General features: G+C 45.3%; 1 long non-coding RNA gene across 1 annotated transcript; it reads right to left on the bottom strand.

Moving 5' to 3' along the window:
• Nucleotides 1-5,903: 5,903 nt before the first annotated feature.
• Nucleotides 5,904-11,854, bottom strand: LOC141046967 (uncharacterized). The gene is made up of 3 exons (XR_012219704.1): nt 11,668-11,854; nt 10,699-10,767; nt 5,904-6,771 (listed from the first exon to the last, which is right to left on the bottom strand). It is a non-coding gene; the product is annotated as an uncharacterized lncRNA (long non-coding RNA).
• Nucleotides 11,855-18,744: the final 6,890 nt, after the last annotated feature.

Here is an 18,744-nt window from a genome sequence, read left to right as displayed (position 1 = left end):
ACATTGCGGCACATTCATGAGCCATGGATCTGCTGCGAGCGTCTTATATATTAAGCAGCACATTTAGATAAAAATGGTCTTCAAGACGTCGATATTCACATTTACTCTGAAGGACAAGACTTAATTTTTTCTGTCCTGTGACTTAAAATTTTTAAAAAAATAATAATAATAATTCTGCGATTGTCTTGTTACTTTGTGCATTGATTTGAGTCAATGGACTACAGATTTTTTTCAATGGCGCAGTGTGAGCCGGGCACATAATTCATCAGGTCAATGAAGCATTTACTGGAAAAAGTAATGACTTTATGCCATCAACTCGCTCACTTATTATACAGTCAGCAATTGATTGCTTTTTTTTTCTATTATAGAGAGTGAGTCAAATAAACGACCACCAGTCACTACAAAGAGATCACTTCAGGGCATTAGAAAAGTCCTCATGAGCCAGTTCTGTGGTTGAATAAATCGGATGTGTGCTATCGGACGTCACGCTGACCCATGTTATTCCATAGGGCTGTGTTTTTGTTTTGTTCCGAGAGTTCGCGAGAAAAAAAAAATCACAGCAAGCGCTACGCTCAACTGAGTCTGTGATGAGACTCAACATACAGTTGTGGCCAAAAGTATTGACACCCCTGCAATTTTGTCAGATAATACTCAGCTTCTTCCTGAAAATGATTGCAAACACAAATTCTTTGGTATTATTATCTTCATTTAATTTGTCTTAAATTAAAAAACACAAAAAGAATTGTCCTAAAGCCAAATTGGATATAATTCCACACCAAACATAAAAAAGAGGGTGGACAAAAGTATTGGCACTGTTCGCAAAATCATGTGATGCTTGAGCATGGAGAAAAGAAAGAAGACCAAAGAACTGTCTGAGGACTTGAGAAACCAAATTGTGAGGAAGCATGAGCAATCTCAAGGCTACAAGTCCATCTCCAAAGACCTGAATGTTCCTGTGTCTACCGTGCGCAGTGTCATCAAGAAGTTTAAAGCCCATGGCACTGTGGCTAACCTCCCTAGATGTGGATGGAAAATAAAAATTGACAAGAGATTTCAACGCAAGATTGTGCGGATGTTGGATAAAGAACCTCGACTAACATCCAAACAAGGTCAAGCTGCCCTGCAGTCCGAGGGTACAACAGTGTCAACCCGTACTATCCGTCGGCGTCTGAATGAAAAGGGACTGTATGGTAGGAGACCCAGGAAGACCCCACTTCTTACCCCGAGACATAAAAAAGCCAGGCTCGAGTTTGCCAAAACTTACCTGAAAAAGCCTAAAATGTTTTCGAAGAATGTTCTCTGGTCAGATGAGACAAAAGTAGAGCTTTTTGGGCAAAGGCATCAACATAGAGTTTACAGGAGAAAAAAGAGGCATTCAAAGAAAAGAACACGGTCCCTACAGTCAAACATGGCGGAGGTTCCCTGATGTTTTGGGGTTGCTTTACTGCCTCTGGCACTGGACTGCTTGACCGTGTGCATGGCATTATGAACAGGGCAGTTTCTAGGGAATTTTGCCAACAGGACGAACATCGAAAAAGCGCCCCCCCGGAACATTAGCATGCTGAATACTTTAGATAAACTTAGATAAACGTGTCTTACCTTTGCATCAATCCAATCCTCAAAGGTATGAAAGTTCAAAGGGAGGGGGGTTATCGCGCGCCTGCCTGGGCTTGTAGGGAGACAGACTCAGACAGCTAGGCACTAGGCAGGTGGCCCCTGGCTTGGGTGGCGCCCCGGGCGATCGCACCCCCCATCCCCCCTAAAAACGGCCCTGATTATGAAGTCAGAAGACTACCAACAAATTTTGCAGCATAATGTAGGGCCCAGTGTGAGAAAGCTGGGTCTCCCTCAGAGGTCATGGGTCTTCCAGCAGGACAATGACCCAAAACACACTTCAAAAAGCACTAGAAAATGGTTTGAGAGAAAGCACTGGAGACTTCTAAGGTGGCCAGCAATGAGTCCAGACCTGAATCCCATAGAACACCTGTGGAGAGATCTAAAAATGGCAGTTTGGAGAAGGCACCCTTCAAATATCAGGGACCTGGAGCAGTTTGCCAAAGAAGAATGGTCTAAAATTCCAGCAGAGCATTGTAAGAAACTCATTGATGGTTACTGGAAGCGGTTGGTCGCAGTTATTTTGACTAAAGGTTGTGCAACCAAGTATTAGGCTGAGGGTGCCAATACTTTTGTCTGGCCCATTTTTGGAGTTGTGTGTGAAATGATCAATGTTTTGCTTTTTGCTTCATTCTCTTTTGTGTTTTTTCATTTAAGACAAATTAAATGAAGATAATACCAAAGAATATTATCTGACAGAATTGCAGGGGTGTCAATACTTTTGGCCACAACTGTACAAGTCCATGGGTGCGAGAAAGAAACGCGATCCCACACGGAACATCAGAGCAACGTCCGATTCTCACACATAGATTTATAATTATAAACCTCGGAAACTGTATTGGAAAATGTACAGGCTTTAATGTAGTAATATGAAAGCGGATGGCACACGGATGTGAAAAACGGACACACAGATGGCACATGGATCAAAATCTGATGAATATTTTCTGATTGACAGTTTTCTGAATGAAACGCGGATGATTTTTCATTCTCTCGTCTGCATGTGTCTTAGGGTAGAAAGTAAGATCTACCATTTTTTTCCCCCAAAAAATAGCACCCCTGTTTTCTATAGGGCAGATTTAGACAATGGCGGCTTTGGTCGTCGAGCTGTCCATGTCTGCTTGGATTGGAGAGTCTGTGAAAGGCTGGTGTTATTGGTGTGATGCCGTGCAGAAGCCTGTCTACAATATGGCGGAGAGGGAACTTCATGGTGCGGCTGTACTGTCCCCCGGGCCCCGGCTCATGAGGCACCACTTATGGAAATAAAAGTCAATTTAGCAGATGCACCTGATGGTGGGGGGCTTCTCCACTGATGATAGTGACCACCTGGTGACTATCTCCTAGATATTCAGGGCTACATATACCCTAGTCCCCCACTCTAACTTCTAATTTTTTTTGTGACTTTTTTTTGCTGTCCTTTGGAAAAATGCTTGAAAACCCTCAGGATGCTGCATTCAAAAACGCAAAAGATCCCTCCCCCCCCCCAAAAAAAAACAAAAAAAATAAAAACGCCATAAAAAATGACGTAAATGACGCCTGAGCTATAAATGGAGCGTTGCATGTCAGGATTAGTGATTACATTAGGGCACGGAGCCAATCATGCATGTGTGCGTCTGCCAGAGTCACTAGGATACTCTGATGGGAATATTTCCTTCGCTTTTATTCTAAGTGCATAAAAGGATTAAATAAATGAAAATGCATTACACAATGGGGCCTGAATTATTCATCGCGCTCCATTGTTTGTAAATGAGATTTGACATGTGCTAAAGGGACTTATAGCATGGAATATAATTCTCTGACTGGGAAACGACGGGGGATTTTTATTTCGAAAGCCGTTTGTCATATATTTGAGAAATATATTACTTTTGAGATTAAATATGTATATATACACAGATATTATATATATACAGTGGGGCAAAAAAGTATTTAGTCAGTCAGCAATAGTGCAAGTTCCACCACTTAAAAAGATGAGAGGCGTCTGTAATTTACATCATAGGTAGACCTCAACTATGGGAGACAAACTGAGAAAAAAAAATCCAGAAAATCACATTGTCTGTTTTTTTTCATTTTATTTGCATATTATGGTGGAAAATAAGTATTTGGTCAGAAACAAAATTTCATCTCAATACTTTGTGATATATCCTTTGTTGGCAATGACAGAGGTCAAACGTTTTCTGTAAGTCTTCACAAGGTTGCCACACACTGTTGTTGGTATGTTGGCCCATTCCTCCATGCAGATCTCCTCTAGAGCAGTGATGTTTTTGGCTTTTCGCTTGGCAACACGGACTTTCAACTCCCTCCAAAGGTTTTCTATAGGGTTGAGATCTGGAGACTGGCTAGGCCACTCCAGGACCTTGAAATGCTTCTTACGAAGCCACTACTTCGTTGCCCTGGCGGTGTGCTTTGGATCATTGTCATGTTGAAAGACCCAGCCACGTTTCATCTTCAATGCCCTTGCTGATGGAAGGAGGTTTGCACTCAAAATCTCACGATACATGGCCCCATTCATTCTTTCATGTACCCGGATCAGTCGTCCTGGCCCCTTTGCAGAGAAACAGCCCCAAAGCATGATGTTTCCACCACCATGCTTTACAGTAGGTATGGTGTTTGATGGATGCAACTCAGTATTCTTTTTCCTCCAAACACGACAAGTTGTGTTTCTACCAAACAGTTCCAGTTTGGTTTCATCAGACCATAGGACATTCTCCCAAAACTCCTCTGGATCATCCAAATGCTCTCTAGCAAACTTCAGACGGGCCCGGACATGTACAGGCTTAAGCAGTGGGACACGTCTGGCACTGCAGGATCTGAGTCCATGGTGGCGTAGTGTGGTAGGCCTTGTTACATTGGTCCCAGCTCTCTGCAGTTCATTCACTAGGTCCCCCCGCGTGGTTCTGGGATTTTTGCTCACCGTTCTTGTGATCATTCTGACCCCACGGGGTGGGATTTTGCGTGGAGCACCAGATCAAGGGAGATTATCAGTGGTCTTGTATGTCTTCCATTTTCTAATTATTGCTCCCACAGTTGATTTCTTCACTCCAAGCTGGTTGGCTATTGCAGATTCAGTCTTCCCAGCCTGGTGCAGGGCTACAATTTTGTTTCTGGTGTCCTTTGACAGCTCTTTGGTCTTCACCATAGTGGAGTTTGGAGTCAGACTGTTTGAGGGTGTGCACAGGTGTCTTTTTATACTGATAACAAGTTTAAACAGGTGCCATTACTACAGGTAATGAGTGGAGGAAAGAGGAGACTCTTAAAGAAGAAGTTACAGGTCTGTGAGAGCCAGAAATCTTGATTGCTTGTTTCTGACCAAATACTTATTTTCCACCATAATATGCAAATAAAATGAAAAAAAAAAACAGACAATGTGATTTTCTGGATTTTTTTTTCTCAGTTTGTCTCCCATAGTTGAGGTCTACCTATGATGTAAATTACAGACGCCTCTCATCTTTTTAAGTGGTGGAACTTGCACTATTGCTGACTGACTAAATACTTTTTTTCCCCACTGTATATATATATATATATGCACACATATACAATCCCCTATATATGCACGCATAAAAAAAATAAAACCACAGTCTGACGAGCAACTACTAACAGACTGGAACCAATGTGAACAGGTTCAAGCCGCTGTGACTGCAGTAAATACCCGAGAGTGCCAAGATGTGTCCAAACACTGAATTTATAGACGCAATTTGGTCAATTTCTCTGTGAACAATTTACGTCTGTGTCCGGCACCTCCCTCCCCTAGCATTCCTCTAACGTCCTGCATGTCCACACACCTGTTGATGGAATTCATGTGAAATAAAGACGCACAGTTTTTCAGCTCTATTGGTGAGTGCTGCATTTTTCTTCTTTTTTCATCATACATTGAACAATTTACGTATCCTATTCTGACTCCATGGCTAAGCTGTAAGCGTAGGGCGCTGTGAGGCATCATTTCTAGGCTAAGAGTCAGTGATAAGCGGTCATAGAGGAGCGCTTAGGAAGCAACCCAGGGGCAGACAAAAATGTCAGGTCTCCACCGCAGCTCCAGCCGAAAACCTCCAATGGAGGATAGGAGCAATGAGAAAATGGAAACGTCCACCTGATGAAGACGGATCCTCCGTCGAAACGCGTTGTGGTTTAACCTCATCTCTTGTCTGAGTCTTTTCCTGCGCTCCTAAGACCGTTTCCATTTTCTCATCATTTCTAGGCTGTCTCTTTTAAGCTGCCCTCAGATAGCTTTAACTCGACTGCAGGAGGCACGTATGAAGATTACAGAAGGAGGTTTACTTTCCACCTGAATTCTTGAAGATATGCACACATACAGCAGGTAAAAAAGACTTTTCAGAAACAGGACCTCAAACACATGAGCTTCTAAGATGGTTGATAGACGGTGAATGGGGAAGAAGCGAGGGGTTACTGACATCGGAGTTACATCAGAGACACACAGGGAGAGAGGAACTTATAAAGAGGGCAAACCTTATTTCGTAGCAACGAAATATGTCCCAAATCACGGGACACGATATAACCTCCATCCAGTTTGCTGTGCTTCATGGTGGATTTTCCATCCAAAAATCCAAAGTAGATCTGGTATGTTTAATATGTATCTTAAATATGCAAAATATGGATCTATGGAGTCACCTGGATCATCTCGCTGAAGAGCTCACACTTCATTGCTGATAAAAGGTTAAGCAGTGAATGTTCTTGAAAGCTGTCCCCGTGCACAGGAATGAGGTTTTTTTCTGCTTTTGTGCAGACCGTACGAACTGAAGCAACCATTTCACAGAAAGACAAATGAAGGTCGCCCCATCAGAGGTGTTGATTAATTGCTGTGCTCTGTCTGCCCCAGAACTGTAGGATGAAATTGGGACACTTTCCCTGAGCTACGTGCAGGGAAACATCTGGGCTCCCAGAAAGGGTTTGTGCTTCACTTCACCTGCCCATCACAGAACCAGTGATCAGGAGTCACCGTCATGTACTCCATTTGTGTCTATGTCGGCGCCAAAGCTGAACTTCACAGTGAACGTTTAGAAACCTCATCCTGGCACGACCTCCTTGGCTCATAACTGCACAGATATTCCCATCGGACACAGCCGGCGTTGCGAGTCCTTGCTGGAAGAAAGTTCAGATTTTCTTAATTTATGCAAAACCGTGCGGCTGATCTTGATAGCTGTTTGCCTGCAAAAAAAAAGTGATGGTATGCAATGATCGAAGTAGATTGCCATTGTGGATTTTGGTGCAGAAGAAACGCGGCTTTTTTATCCGTAGGAAGTATGTAAAAAAATGGCTGTTAAAAGTCCACAAAAGTTTTGGAGTGCTGTGTGTGAACACAAAGCGTTTGCCCCCTCCCTGATTTCCTATTCTTTTACATGTTTGTCACACTTAAATGTTTCAGACAAAGATAACACAAGGAATCACAAAAAAACAGTTTATAAATGAAAGTCTTTCTTATTAAGGGGAAAAAAATATCCAAACCTAAAGGGCCCTGTGCGAAAAAGTGATTGCTCCCCCCCATACACCAAAACATAAATTAATAGTGGTTTATTATGTCTTTGGGAAGCTGAGTTCAATTTCCCTAGTCACACACCTTCCTGATTACTGACACACCTGCGTTTTGTGATTACTTGTGTTATTTTCCCCTAATATTTACATTTGTTTGGTGATCTGAAGTATTAAAGTGACAAACATGCAAAAGAATAGGAAATCAGGCAGGGGGCAAACCCTTTTTCACACCACTGTATGTACACTGAATTAAAGAGTTAGTCCCATCATTAACAGTTTATCTGCTATAAGTTACAAGGCGTCCGATCAGATGTGCACATGTTGAAGCTCGACTCCGTTCATCTTCTATGGAACTGCTGCAAATTGCAAAGTGGCGCATTTGCTTTTCTCAGTTAAGGAATGGAGCAAAGTTCGAGCGTAAGCAGTGCACCCACGCTCCACTAAAGACTGGACTCAAGGGATAGAGGACACCTTTCAATTGTGGGAATACTCCTTTAACGATAAAAGCGACATTCTTCTAGGTGCTTATCACTATGCTTTGAGTAGATGGCAGAGGAGGACTTGGCTGAGTTCCTGGAGTGCTTTCTATCTGTATTAATTGTGCACTTATGAGGGGCTTCAATGCATCTTAAAGGCCCATGGGAAACAAAGGAAGTCTCAAAATAACCATCTCTGTAGGGAAAGCACGGCCTGGAGGACACTTCATGTGGCTCTTTGCATTAGTTAAAGACAAAAATGTACATTATGGTCATTTAACTAAATACATGCTATGACACATTCTCTTACGGAGCTGTCAAATATAGGAAAATCTTTGTAACTTGAAGGGGGCTCTCAATCTAAAAGTTATCCCCGATCAACAGGATAGGGGTTAATTTTCCAATCGTTGGGGGTCCGACCACTGTGGCCCCCCCACTGATCTCAAGAATCGGGGCTCTTGAGCCCCAGATGAATGGAGCAAAGGTCGGTCATGGGTGCACAGGATATTGCTCGGCTGATCTTCGGCAATGGTATGAATGAATGGAGAGGCTGTGCTCATGATTTACCTCTGCTTCATTCAGACGGGGATCCCCAGAGCTAGTGGGAGCTACAGCAGTCGGACCCCCAGCGATCAGAACGTTATCCTCTATCCTTTGTATAGGAGCTAACTTTCAAACTTGAGAACACCTCTTTAATTACAATGTAAATCTATGGCATGTTATTCTTATATGCAGCATGTTATGATAAATAATGTCTTAATTTATTTTTACAGCAGTCAAAGCTCTGTTTTGTTTCTGATTCAGAGCTATAATATAACTAACGTTTTACTCTTCACACCCCAAGGTTCAAATTGTAGCTGACTGCAGTCACCACTAGGGGGAGTCCATAAGCTAAGTGCAGACCTGGGCAAAGTGCGGCCCGCGGGCTACATCCAGTCCTCTGGTTGTCAAAGTTCGGCCCCCATCCCGAGACAGCCGTGGGGCTGGAAACCTGAGGTCCGCGGGTGACACCGTGCCTGCCTGCCCGCTCCCTGTCTCCCACAGTCAGCATTGGTGGAGGCGAGACCTCCGGAAACTTTCTCCACCAATCAGCGTGTGAAACAGCTGACGGGATGACGTCATCTCATCACGTCAGCTGTGTACCGCCGGAGAGTCAGCGCAGGAGACAGCAGCAGAAGCAGGGCGCCTGGGAACAGGACCAAGGTGAGTACGTGTGTGGTTTATTTTTAATGTGTATGAATATGGGGGTGAACATGGGGATTCGATGGAAGTGAACATGGGGATTCTGTGGGGGTGAACATGGGGATTCTATGGGGGTGCACATGGGGATTCTATGGGGGGTGAACATGGGGATTCTATGGGGGGTGAACATGGGGATTCTATGGGGGTGCACATGGGGATTCTATGGGGGGTGAACATGGGGATTCTATGGGGGGTGAACATGGGGATTCTATGGGGGGTGAACATGGGGATTCTATGGGGGGTGAACATGGGGATTCTATGGGGGGTGAACATGGGGATTCTATGGGGGGTGAACATGGGGATTCTATGGGGGGTGAACATGGGGATTCTATGGGGGGTGAACATGGGGATTCTATGGGGGGTGAACATGGGGATTCTGTGGGGGGTGAACATGGGGATTCTGTGGGGGGTGAACATGGGGATTCTGTGGGGGGTGAACATGGGGATTCTGTGGGGGTGAACAAGGGGATTCTGTGGGGGTGAGCATGGGGATTCTATGGAAGTGAGCATGGGAATTCTATCGGGGGTAAGCATGGGGATTCTATGGGGAGTGAACATGGGGATTCTATGGGGGTGCACATGGGGATTCTATGGGGGTGCACATGGGGATTCTATGGGGGTGCACATGGGGATTCTATGGGGGTGCACATGGGGATTCTATGGGGGTGCACATGGGGATTCTATGGGGGTGCACATGGGGATTCTATGGGGGTGAACATGGGGATATGGGCGTTCAGGATATGGAAAGTAAAATATTATATAATAAAATATATTAAAAAAGTGCTTGTATTTTACCGGCCAACTATATTACAAATAAGGGTCATGTGAAGATGCATGAACTAGTTACCAGCCCGATTCTGTGTTTGTACAGATATTAAGTGCTACTGAGTGTAGAGTGTAGGAAAGAAGAAATTAAAAAAACGTACTGATTTGATGTGATTGACATACCTAAAAAGAGGTGTTTTTAGGGTATGTTTTTAAAACAATGAACACTGGGAATAAACCTGATTGTCTGGGGTAGTGCATTCCAGAGAACAGGTGCAGCACGAGAAGAGTCTTGGAGACGGAACAATTGTATTACGGAGGATATTAGTCTTAGATCATTAGCAGAATGACAGAGCACAGGTAAGATGGTAGTCAGAGACAGAGTGGCCGATAGAGATGATGAGGCATCATCGTACTGGCTAGTTACATTCAGGATCAATTCAAAAGGGGGAGTTTTGTGAGAGGAAGATCAAGAGTTGCAGTAATTCTGGATTAGTTAATATGTATGACGATCTTAGGCCGGAGTCACACTACAGCAAGATACGGCCGAGTCTCGCAGGTTAAAACCAAGCTCTGGCACCGGCACTCCGTAGCGGAGCGTGCAGCTCCATATATTGCTGTGCGGCTGCACGCTCAACTCCGGAGTGCCGGCGCCAGAGCTTGGTTTTAACCTGCGAGACTCGGCCGTATCTCGCTGTGTGTGATCCCGGCCTTAGAGTGAATTTCCACCTTTTAACAACAAGTGGAAACATGAGAGTTTTAATTTCTGTTAAACATTTTATAGATGTCCAATATAGTTTTTCTAACTCACACATCGATAAAGTTATATTAAATATCTGCAATAACCACTAGAGGGAGCTCACAGCAGATTGCATCATAACTGAGCTCAATGTATACATGAACACAGGCAGCTCCCTCTAGTGGTGACTGTAGGCAGACAAATTATCATCATACCTGCATTTATGCAGGGGATTTGGAACAAGGTGTTAAAAAAAATACAGCTATATGGATATATTACAAAATTATTTAGCAGAGAACTTTTTGCATGCATACTGTAGAGAAAATAGTGAACATTCATTCCATTTCTATGAAATCACAATACCGAAAATGCAACACTTACTATGAAGCTCCCTGGGCTATCCGATACAGTCGTCCCTCATTATATAGCTATCTTTCTAGTCTGCGTAACCTGGAGTGGAAAGAGGAGTAGGGGCCATTACATAATTGAAATATGAGCCACGTCTCATCCTGACCTTGACAAACTGCGCTGCTCCCCTAGATGGGCTCACACTTTCTAATGTACTCCATCTAGACGCACCTAGACTGAATGTCCTGATGACCAACAGGGGTGTAGTTTGTGGCATTCATTCACTGACAACAAGCAGATATCCTTATTAATATAGTTTGTGCAACTAGTAATAAGTATTTTGTAGTTTTGCTAGATGAATAGATTGACAAATAAGGGCTACCTGTCATGTGACTAAAAGTTTTGTAGGTGTCATAGCTATAGCGCAGTGTAAAACAAGTGAGTTGGGGGTCACAGTGAGACACCGAGGGTACTATGACTGCAGCAGACAAGTTGCAAAAAGGAAATCAAACAATTGGATGACTTGCTGTTAGGGCTGGCGGAACGCACCAAATAATAAAGATGGTATTTAGGTGCGTTCGCAGCCCGGGGTCCACCGTGCAGGGGTGTTAACTGCTGCTCGGTAATGGCGGACGTGATATGGCGGTATAATAAAGGGACACACAGGGTTAACCTCACCCAGTGTGTACAGAGGCGGACTCACCTCACAGAGCCGCACAACCGCCAAATAATAAATGCCGTAGCCTGTTTGTAGTCACAGAGCTCGGCAGTGTGAGCGTTAGCGTATAGTCACAGGACTCTGCCCGAGACACTGGGTTAGAGTCCCTCTAGACACGCTAGTGCTCGGCACCACAGCTGCGGTGCCAGCAGGACAATAGCTGGAGTAAAAGCGCACTCAGTGTAGACTGCACCGCTCTGGCGGACGCCACTAACCTCCCTGACCAGGGCACGGAAAGCGCATGACTTGCGCACAGCGCCGCACTGGCAGTTGCAGCTACTTACTGCGGTACTGTACTGAGTTGACTTGTGCTGAAGGGCACAATATGGCGCTAAGAAGAGTGCTGTGACTTGGAGCACAGTGGCGTGAGCACAGCCACCTTTTGGCACAGACTCTAACTCCGAATCCCTAACAACAAACACAACCAAGGGTAGGGGTTTAGTCACCAGATGCATGCATCCATCATCACACACACACCATGAATATTAGGATCTATACTAGCACATGGCCGAGCCGCCATGCGGCTCTTTCATAGTGGCGTCCTTCCAGGACCTTCCCAGTAGTGGACCAATCCGAGCAGGAACGGGACCTGCGCATGTGACCTCCGACCTCCAATGAGAGGTCGTCCCATGGGCATGCTCAGTAGGCAAAATACAGGACAGGCCCTGGAGTGTCTGCTTGCTGCTGATTCAAGCATGGTGTTACAGCAGAGCCTAAAGGAGCAATCAGACACCTAGCATTAGCCTGGGCAAGTCGTCTGGACCGACACCTCCGCTGAGCAGGAATCTCTGCGGCCGCAGAGGAATGGGAGACCGCAGAGGACATGGCTTGAGATTCCCCCTGTGTAGTAGGGGAAACTTGATGCCTAACACTTGCTTGTCATGGTTTCTTTCCTCGGTGCACGCTCTTTTTCCTCCCTGTGCTCTTTCTTTTCGCTCCTTTTCCTCTTTGTACTCCCTTTCCTCTCTGTGCTCCTTTTCCTCTCTGCGCTTTTTCCTTTGTGCACTTTGTTTCCTCTTTGCGTTCCCCTTCCTTTCTATTTCCCCTTTCCTCTCTGTGCTTCCTCTCCTCTCTGTGCTCATTTTCTTCTGAGTGCTCTTTCCTTTCTGTGTTCCTTTTCCTCACTGTGCACCCTTCCATTCTGTGCTCCCTTTCCTCTCTGTGCTCCTTTTCCTCTTCTTTCTTCTCTGCACTCCTTACTTTCTGTGCTCCTTTACCTCTGTACACTCTCTTTCCCCTCTGTGCTACTTATCCTTTATGCACTGCTTTTCCTCTCCTTTCTTCCCTGCACCCTTTTTCCTCCCTGTGCTCCCTTTCTTCTTTTCGCTCCTTTTCCTCTCTGCTCTCTTTTTCCTCTTTGTACTCCCTTTCCTCGCCTCACTCCTTTCCTCTCTGTGCTCCATTCATCTCTGTGCTCCTTTTCCACTCCTTTTTCTCTGTGCTCCTTTCCTGTCCATGCTCCTTTCCTCTCCATGCTCCTTTTCCTCTCTGTGCCACTTTTCCTCTCCTTTCCGCTCTCCTTTCTCTCTGTGCTCCTTTCCTGTCCATGCACCTTTCCTCTCTGCGCTCCTTTTCCTCACTGTGCTCCTTTTCCTCTCTGCGCTCCCTTTCCTCTCTGCGCTCCCTTTCTTCTCTGTACTCCTTTTCCATTCTGTGCCACTTTTCCTCTCCTTTCCGCTCTCCTTTCTCTCTGTGCTCCTTTCCTGTCCATGCACCTTTCCTCTCCGCGCTCCTTTTCCTCACTGTGCTCCTTTTCCTCTCTGCGCTCCTTTTCCTCTCTGCGCTCCCTTTCTTCTCTGTACTCCTTTTCCATTCTGTGCCCCTTTTCCTCTCCATTCCGCTCTCCTTTCTCTCTGTGCTCCTTTCCTGTCCATGCTCCTTTTCTCTCCGCGCTCCTTTTCTCTCTGCGCTCCTTTTCCCTCCGTGCTCCTTTTCCTCTGCACTCATGCTGTCTATTTCTCCAAGTTCATTCATAATTTTGTATCTGTTGTTACTTTTGGTACAGATTGTGGAGAATCTGAAGAATCTACAGTTGTTCTTGTCTCCAGAGTCTCCATTCTCAGCAGATACTACAGAGGGGTCAGGCTGACAATCAGAGGGGCGCAGTTCTCCATACGTGGTCCTGTCAGATACATCCTGGTATATGTGCAGTATATATATATATCACATCCTATCCATATACAGGATCAGACAAGTGTCCCCTGTGTGGTTTCTGCGCAGGGCGGAGGGTGAGGGCACTGTCCCACCGCCATAACTTTGACCCTAAACACAAGTCATAAAAAACAGCAGACCACAGGCGCCGTTACTCCCCCAACCCATCCCATTCCTCATCTTGGTTACCGTAGTTTCTGTTTCCTTGGTTACCTTGTGAATGGATGTATGTGCGGAAATGCTTAATGAGTGAGGTGACTGTAGACGAGCCAGTTGGTTAAGAAGAAAAGAAAAAAAAAAGTATTGGAATCTCTGGAGACAGATGTGCATGAAAGGGTTACAATGTGAAGAACCAATGGAAACCCATCATTCAGCCCTGCCCATGGACAAAATGAATGGTATTACCATAGAATGCCCCGCAGAGCTGGCAGCGTTCCTGCAGAAGGAAATCCCCGCGGTCTTACCGGAGCCGCAGACTCATTTATTAAAAGCTGCTCTCACTCCATGTAGGATAATATGCGATATTTTATGCATGAGTAAAATAAATTCACGCAACAAAAGTGGATCCGGAAACTTTACAAGAATGTCTGTATCAGTCGATGCATTTCCCAAGAAATTAGGGTCATTCCTACTGGAAATATCTATAAAAAGATTCCATGCTTCCATTGTCCTTGCCAGTCGGGCAGGTCCCAACATACAGAAGAAAGGTGATGGTTTCAGAAAGTCTAGGGGAACAGAGGCAGCACATCCCTCTCCCCCCACAAGACAGAGTGATACAAATAAATGATGTGAGCCCTATGGAACCCTATAGAATGCCGTCATACAGAAGCAGATGTCATGTAAATAAATAGAAGATCTCGGCAACAATCAGCTATGACGCCGGTGTCCCTCAATCCTTTCTATTCCTCTGATGTTATACGACCACCCGTAAAGGTTACACAGCGCCGAGGCGCAATATGGCGAGATTAGATAAGGTCAGATATTTACCGCTCTGAGATTAGAAAAGAAGAGAATATTGAAGAGATCAGCATGAGACGGTTTTCAAAAACGGAAACAAGTAAAGGGACAAAATGAGATTCTGGGGCGAGAGCAAGACAGGAGCAAATCCAAATTTCATGAGACTGCCCTAACTAAACCTTGTATACAAGCCTGGACCATTGTGGGTTGTATTATTTAAAGTGCAGCTGTCATTTTAGGTGATTGTTCAGAATAAGCCGTCCTATGTGTATATACATGAGGATTTAAACTATTTCTGATCATTATGTGACTTGTACCCTGCATTATTCAACAGTTTTCCTTGTGCAGACTTTCCCTTTGATTTCAGTTGTCTCTGAGCTAGTGGATGGAGAGTAGCTGTTATGAGGTCTCCATACACAGCATACACAGACACGAGGGATTCCTGCTGTCCTGTCTCTACAGTATGTAGCACACGTTCACAATTAGCAACAGCACACTATTTACAAACACTAAGCAGTGTAGCTGTGAATCCAGCTCTAAAGGTGAAATGAACACTTACTAGAGAGCAGTAGAGTGAAGGACAATATTCAGCAATACATCTGTGAATACGGCTCTTGGGTGGGAAAAGAAACACTTATTAGAAAACAGCAACATTTCTGCATCTCTCCTACTGTGTTTCTCCCTCTTCCTCCCTTTTTCATGGAGTTTGTTCTATTATTTCCACCAAGCTGGTTATTTTCTCTTGTGGTCGTCACATAAATGTATGCTGGCGCAGAACCTCCTGTGCCATTCTGGGTGCGCAGAGCGCGCCTGCGCAATAACAGTATATGGGCCGTTTGCAGTCCAATAGCTCCTCATAATGCAAACGACTCCACCTGCTTTAGAGGTATAAGTGGCCCCCATTACACTTCGGGCCCCAGGATGCATCAACAGAATGTCCTCCCCTGCCCTGGTGCCATCGCTATTCATTGTCCTTCCTCCTAAAGTGTCCTGCATGCTCGGAGGCCGTCCTCGTGCCATGCATAATATATACTTATTTATACATATACACATTGAGGCAGACATATTATTGGTGCATCCCAGGGGCCCAAGAGGTACTGGGGCCACATCTACCTCCAAAGCTGGTGGAATTGTGCACCATGAGGAGCTATTGGGTTGCAAACAGCCCGTAGAGTGTTCTAGCATAGGAGCCTCTCCTGTCTTTATATATATATATACACACACACATGCCCTGATTTGTTACGGCGGTCCCCTGCCACACCGTGAAAGTCTGCGCCTTGTGACAGATGCCGTTTCCGCACCGGTGCACTACAGGGAAGCGCTCATCAAACCTTGAAACCTACGAAGTTATCAGCAGCTTAGGCCTGTTTCACACCTCCGATTTTCAGATCAGTAGTAATCCGCGAAAATGGCGGAAATCGGCGGATTGACAGCAACGTGTGGCACCGGACCGTTGTTTTGACGGATCCGGCTAAGGTTGATTTTTAAAGGAGAGAGAGATTCCGGGCATGTGCACATGAAAATAGCAGACCGTCAAGAGGAAAAACATTGCAGTGTCCGTCTCATCCGCCCGGGAGCCAGAAAAATTTTGGCGGATCCATCAAAAAACGGGGGTGACGGACGACCGTCAGTCAAGATCCGCCAATGATGTAAGTCTATGGGGGGAAAAAACGGATCCGCCCCTTTTTTGGCGGATCCGTTTTTTTCAAAAATTGGCGGATTATGACTGACGTGAAAAAACTGGTGTGAAAAAGGCCTTAGATACAACGTTCAGTCGACCATACAAACACATTTAAAGGGAAAGCGTTACATTCCTGTATCCCTAATGGCTGTGTGAGCTGACAATCCGTTTCTAGGTGGCTCCAATTCACGCCTACAGAAGGTTATAAATGATACTTGCCTCTTGGATCCCTATGCTATAAAGTTATCTAAATGTGTTGCTATAAAGACTGTCCACCGTTGTTGCGATGATCTTGCACAACTTTTCCTTTGATGCTTTGCTCCAGTATTACTATGAGGAGAGCGTCACTCGAGCGTATTTTTTTTTATCATCCGAGAAAATCGGATCAATTATGCAAATGACTGTCAGCAATGGTGCGATCTGATTCTCTCAGATGAGGAAAAGATGGAGGAACTCCATCTTCTCCGTTCTGTTAGTGTGTGAAAATCGGACTTCACTCCGATGCCATCCGAGTGAAGTCTGATGGTTTCCACGGACTCAATGATCTGCATGGTTGAGTGCGATCTGAATGTCGGACGTGTATCAGTTTTTTTCCTTGAACAGTCTCAGACAAAGGCAAAATGAGACATGTGCACGGCCCCATAGAATAACATTGGTCCAAGTCCGATGCTTTGTCACATCACACTTGGATATCAAAACCTGTCCGCACCTCCGCTGCTATAAACCTGCACTCACCTGGTGCTAGAAAGCTCCGCTATGATGTGGTCCAGCATTGCCATGAAGTTGTCCACCGCCCTGTGACCCTACAATTAGTTTTTCGGGTTCTCCCGTCACCATAGATGTCATTAATGATATTTGGCTCTTGGATCCCTATGCTAGGAAACCTCCACCACTATAAAGACCAGTGACCTAGAAATACGAAAAGGACTCATCTTCATTTTGTGACGGCCATGAAAAATATTTATAGGCAGCCACGGTTATACCTTCGCCTGAGAACCGTATGTGGTCAACTTGACAACCTGATGAAAAGCTTTGGGAGCGATCCTGATGGACGGCGATGCGATCTGCAGCTCTATATCCCAGCAGGAGAGGATTCATATACACATAGACCCTTCCGGAGCTCCGGGCAGAATCTATAGCATTGAGGCTCGGTCTTATTGTGAGACGTATTGAACGCCACGAGTTCCACTTAAGACCTTTTGATATGTAGCACCGTACTGACTGCGAATCGTTACTATGCGCGGAGCCGATGCTGCGTGTTACCCGGGATCGTGTCACCAGGGAACTAACAGACGGTATCCGTACGGAATGCTGCAGGAAAATAAAATAATAGATCAAAGGATGCAATGAAAGAAGCAATTTCCTAGAAATGGAAACAAATCCTGGAAATATAAAGTCTTCTAGTATTCTATACATCTTTTGGTTACCCATAATTAAAAGGGTTGTGTCTGATATTGCAGCTCAGCACAATTAAAGGGGTTGTCTGTGACATTAACATTGATGGCCTATCCTAAGCTGACAGCCACTTTGCTGAGTAAAATAGGTACAGACAGACAGAGAAGGTGATGCTACTTCCACAAAGTTTTTTTTTCCTCAAGCAGTATCTGGATTCACAGCTACACTGCTCAGTACTGATGTCTAATAGCTGTCTACAAATATCTAAAGGGCTGTCACATTGTAGAAGGATCAACTTTATTCTCATTTGCACAAGGAAAGACTAGAAGCAATGGGATGAAACTTAATGGGAGGAGACACAGATTAGATATTAGAAAAAACTTTTTGACAGTTCGAGTGATCAATGAGTGGAACAGGATGCCACGAGAAGTGGTGAGTTCTCCTTCAATGGAAGTCTTCAAACAGAGGCTGGACAGACATCTGACTGGGATGATTTAGCGAATCCTGCTTTGAGCAGGGGGTTGGACCAGATGGCCCAGGAGGTCCCTTCCAACTCTACGATTCTATGATTCTAATGTTCTTCATGCTGCTGCTGCTGCTCCTGAAAATGTGCTACATAAAGACAGGAGAGCAGGAATCCCTCAGGCAGGAGTGGCAGGCGTCACAGCGGCAGGCACCCCCGCCAACCAGTAATTCACAATGTCGACCGGAACTGCTCAGCTCTGTTGATGGACTAGTGGCCGCGGCCGGGTACTGCACATCTGCCTTCTCCCACGGCTTCTCCCCTCCAGTGACTGACAAGTCTCTGTTTATACACATATGCAGCAAAGGCTTGTCAGTCCCTTTCAGCGGGCGGAAGAAGCTGCTGGAGACCCTCCTGTATGACTAGTACACAGCGCCGCTCAGTACTCAGCAGCTATTAAAAGTTTTTCTGCAGAGGGAACCCGGATACATGGAGTGCGCCGGCTGAACAGCTGTCCAGTGTTGCAGCTGCATGGGTGACAGCTGTGTCACTGTCACAGCACATGCATGGAGGGCCTGTGTGTTGGGCTCTCCATGCATGTGCTGTGACACAGCCGCGACACATGCAGCTGCGGCACCAGACTGCTGATCAGCCGGCGCTCTCCATGTATCCGGGTTCCCTCTCTAGATTATTCGGAAAGCGCTATAGCATGCT

The sequence above is a fragment of the Dendrobates tinctorius genome, unplaced genomic scaffold (genome assembly GCF_039654945.1).
Source record: "Dendrobates tinctorius isolate UK_male_01 unplaced genomic scaffold, ASM3965494v1 ptg000124l, whole genome shotgun sequence".
Classification (NCBI taxonomy): domain Eukaryota; kingdom Metazoa; phylum Chordata; class Amphibia; order Anura; family Dendrobatidae; genus Dendrobates; species Dendrobates tinctorius.
Note: the sequence above shows the minus strand (reverse complement) of the source record. Positions and strands in the feature narration are given on the sequence as shown.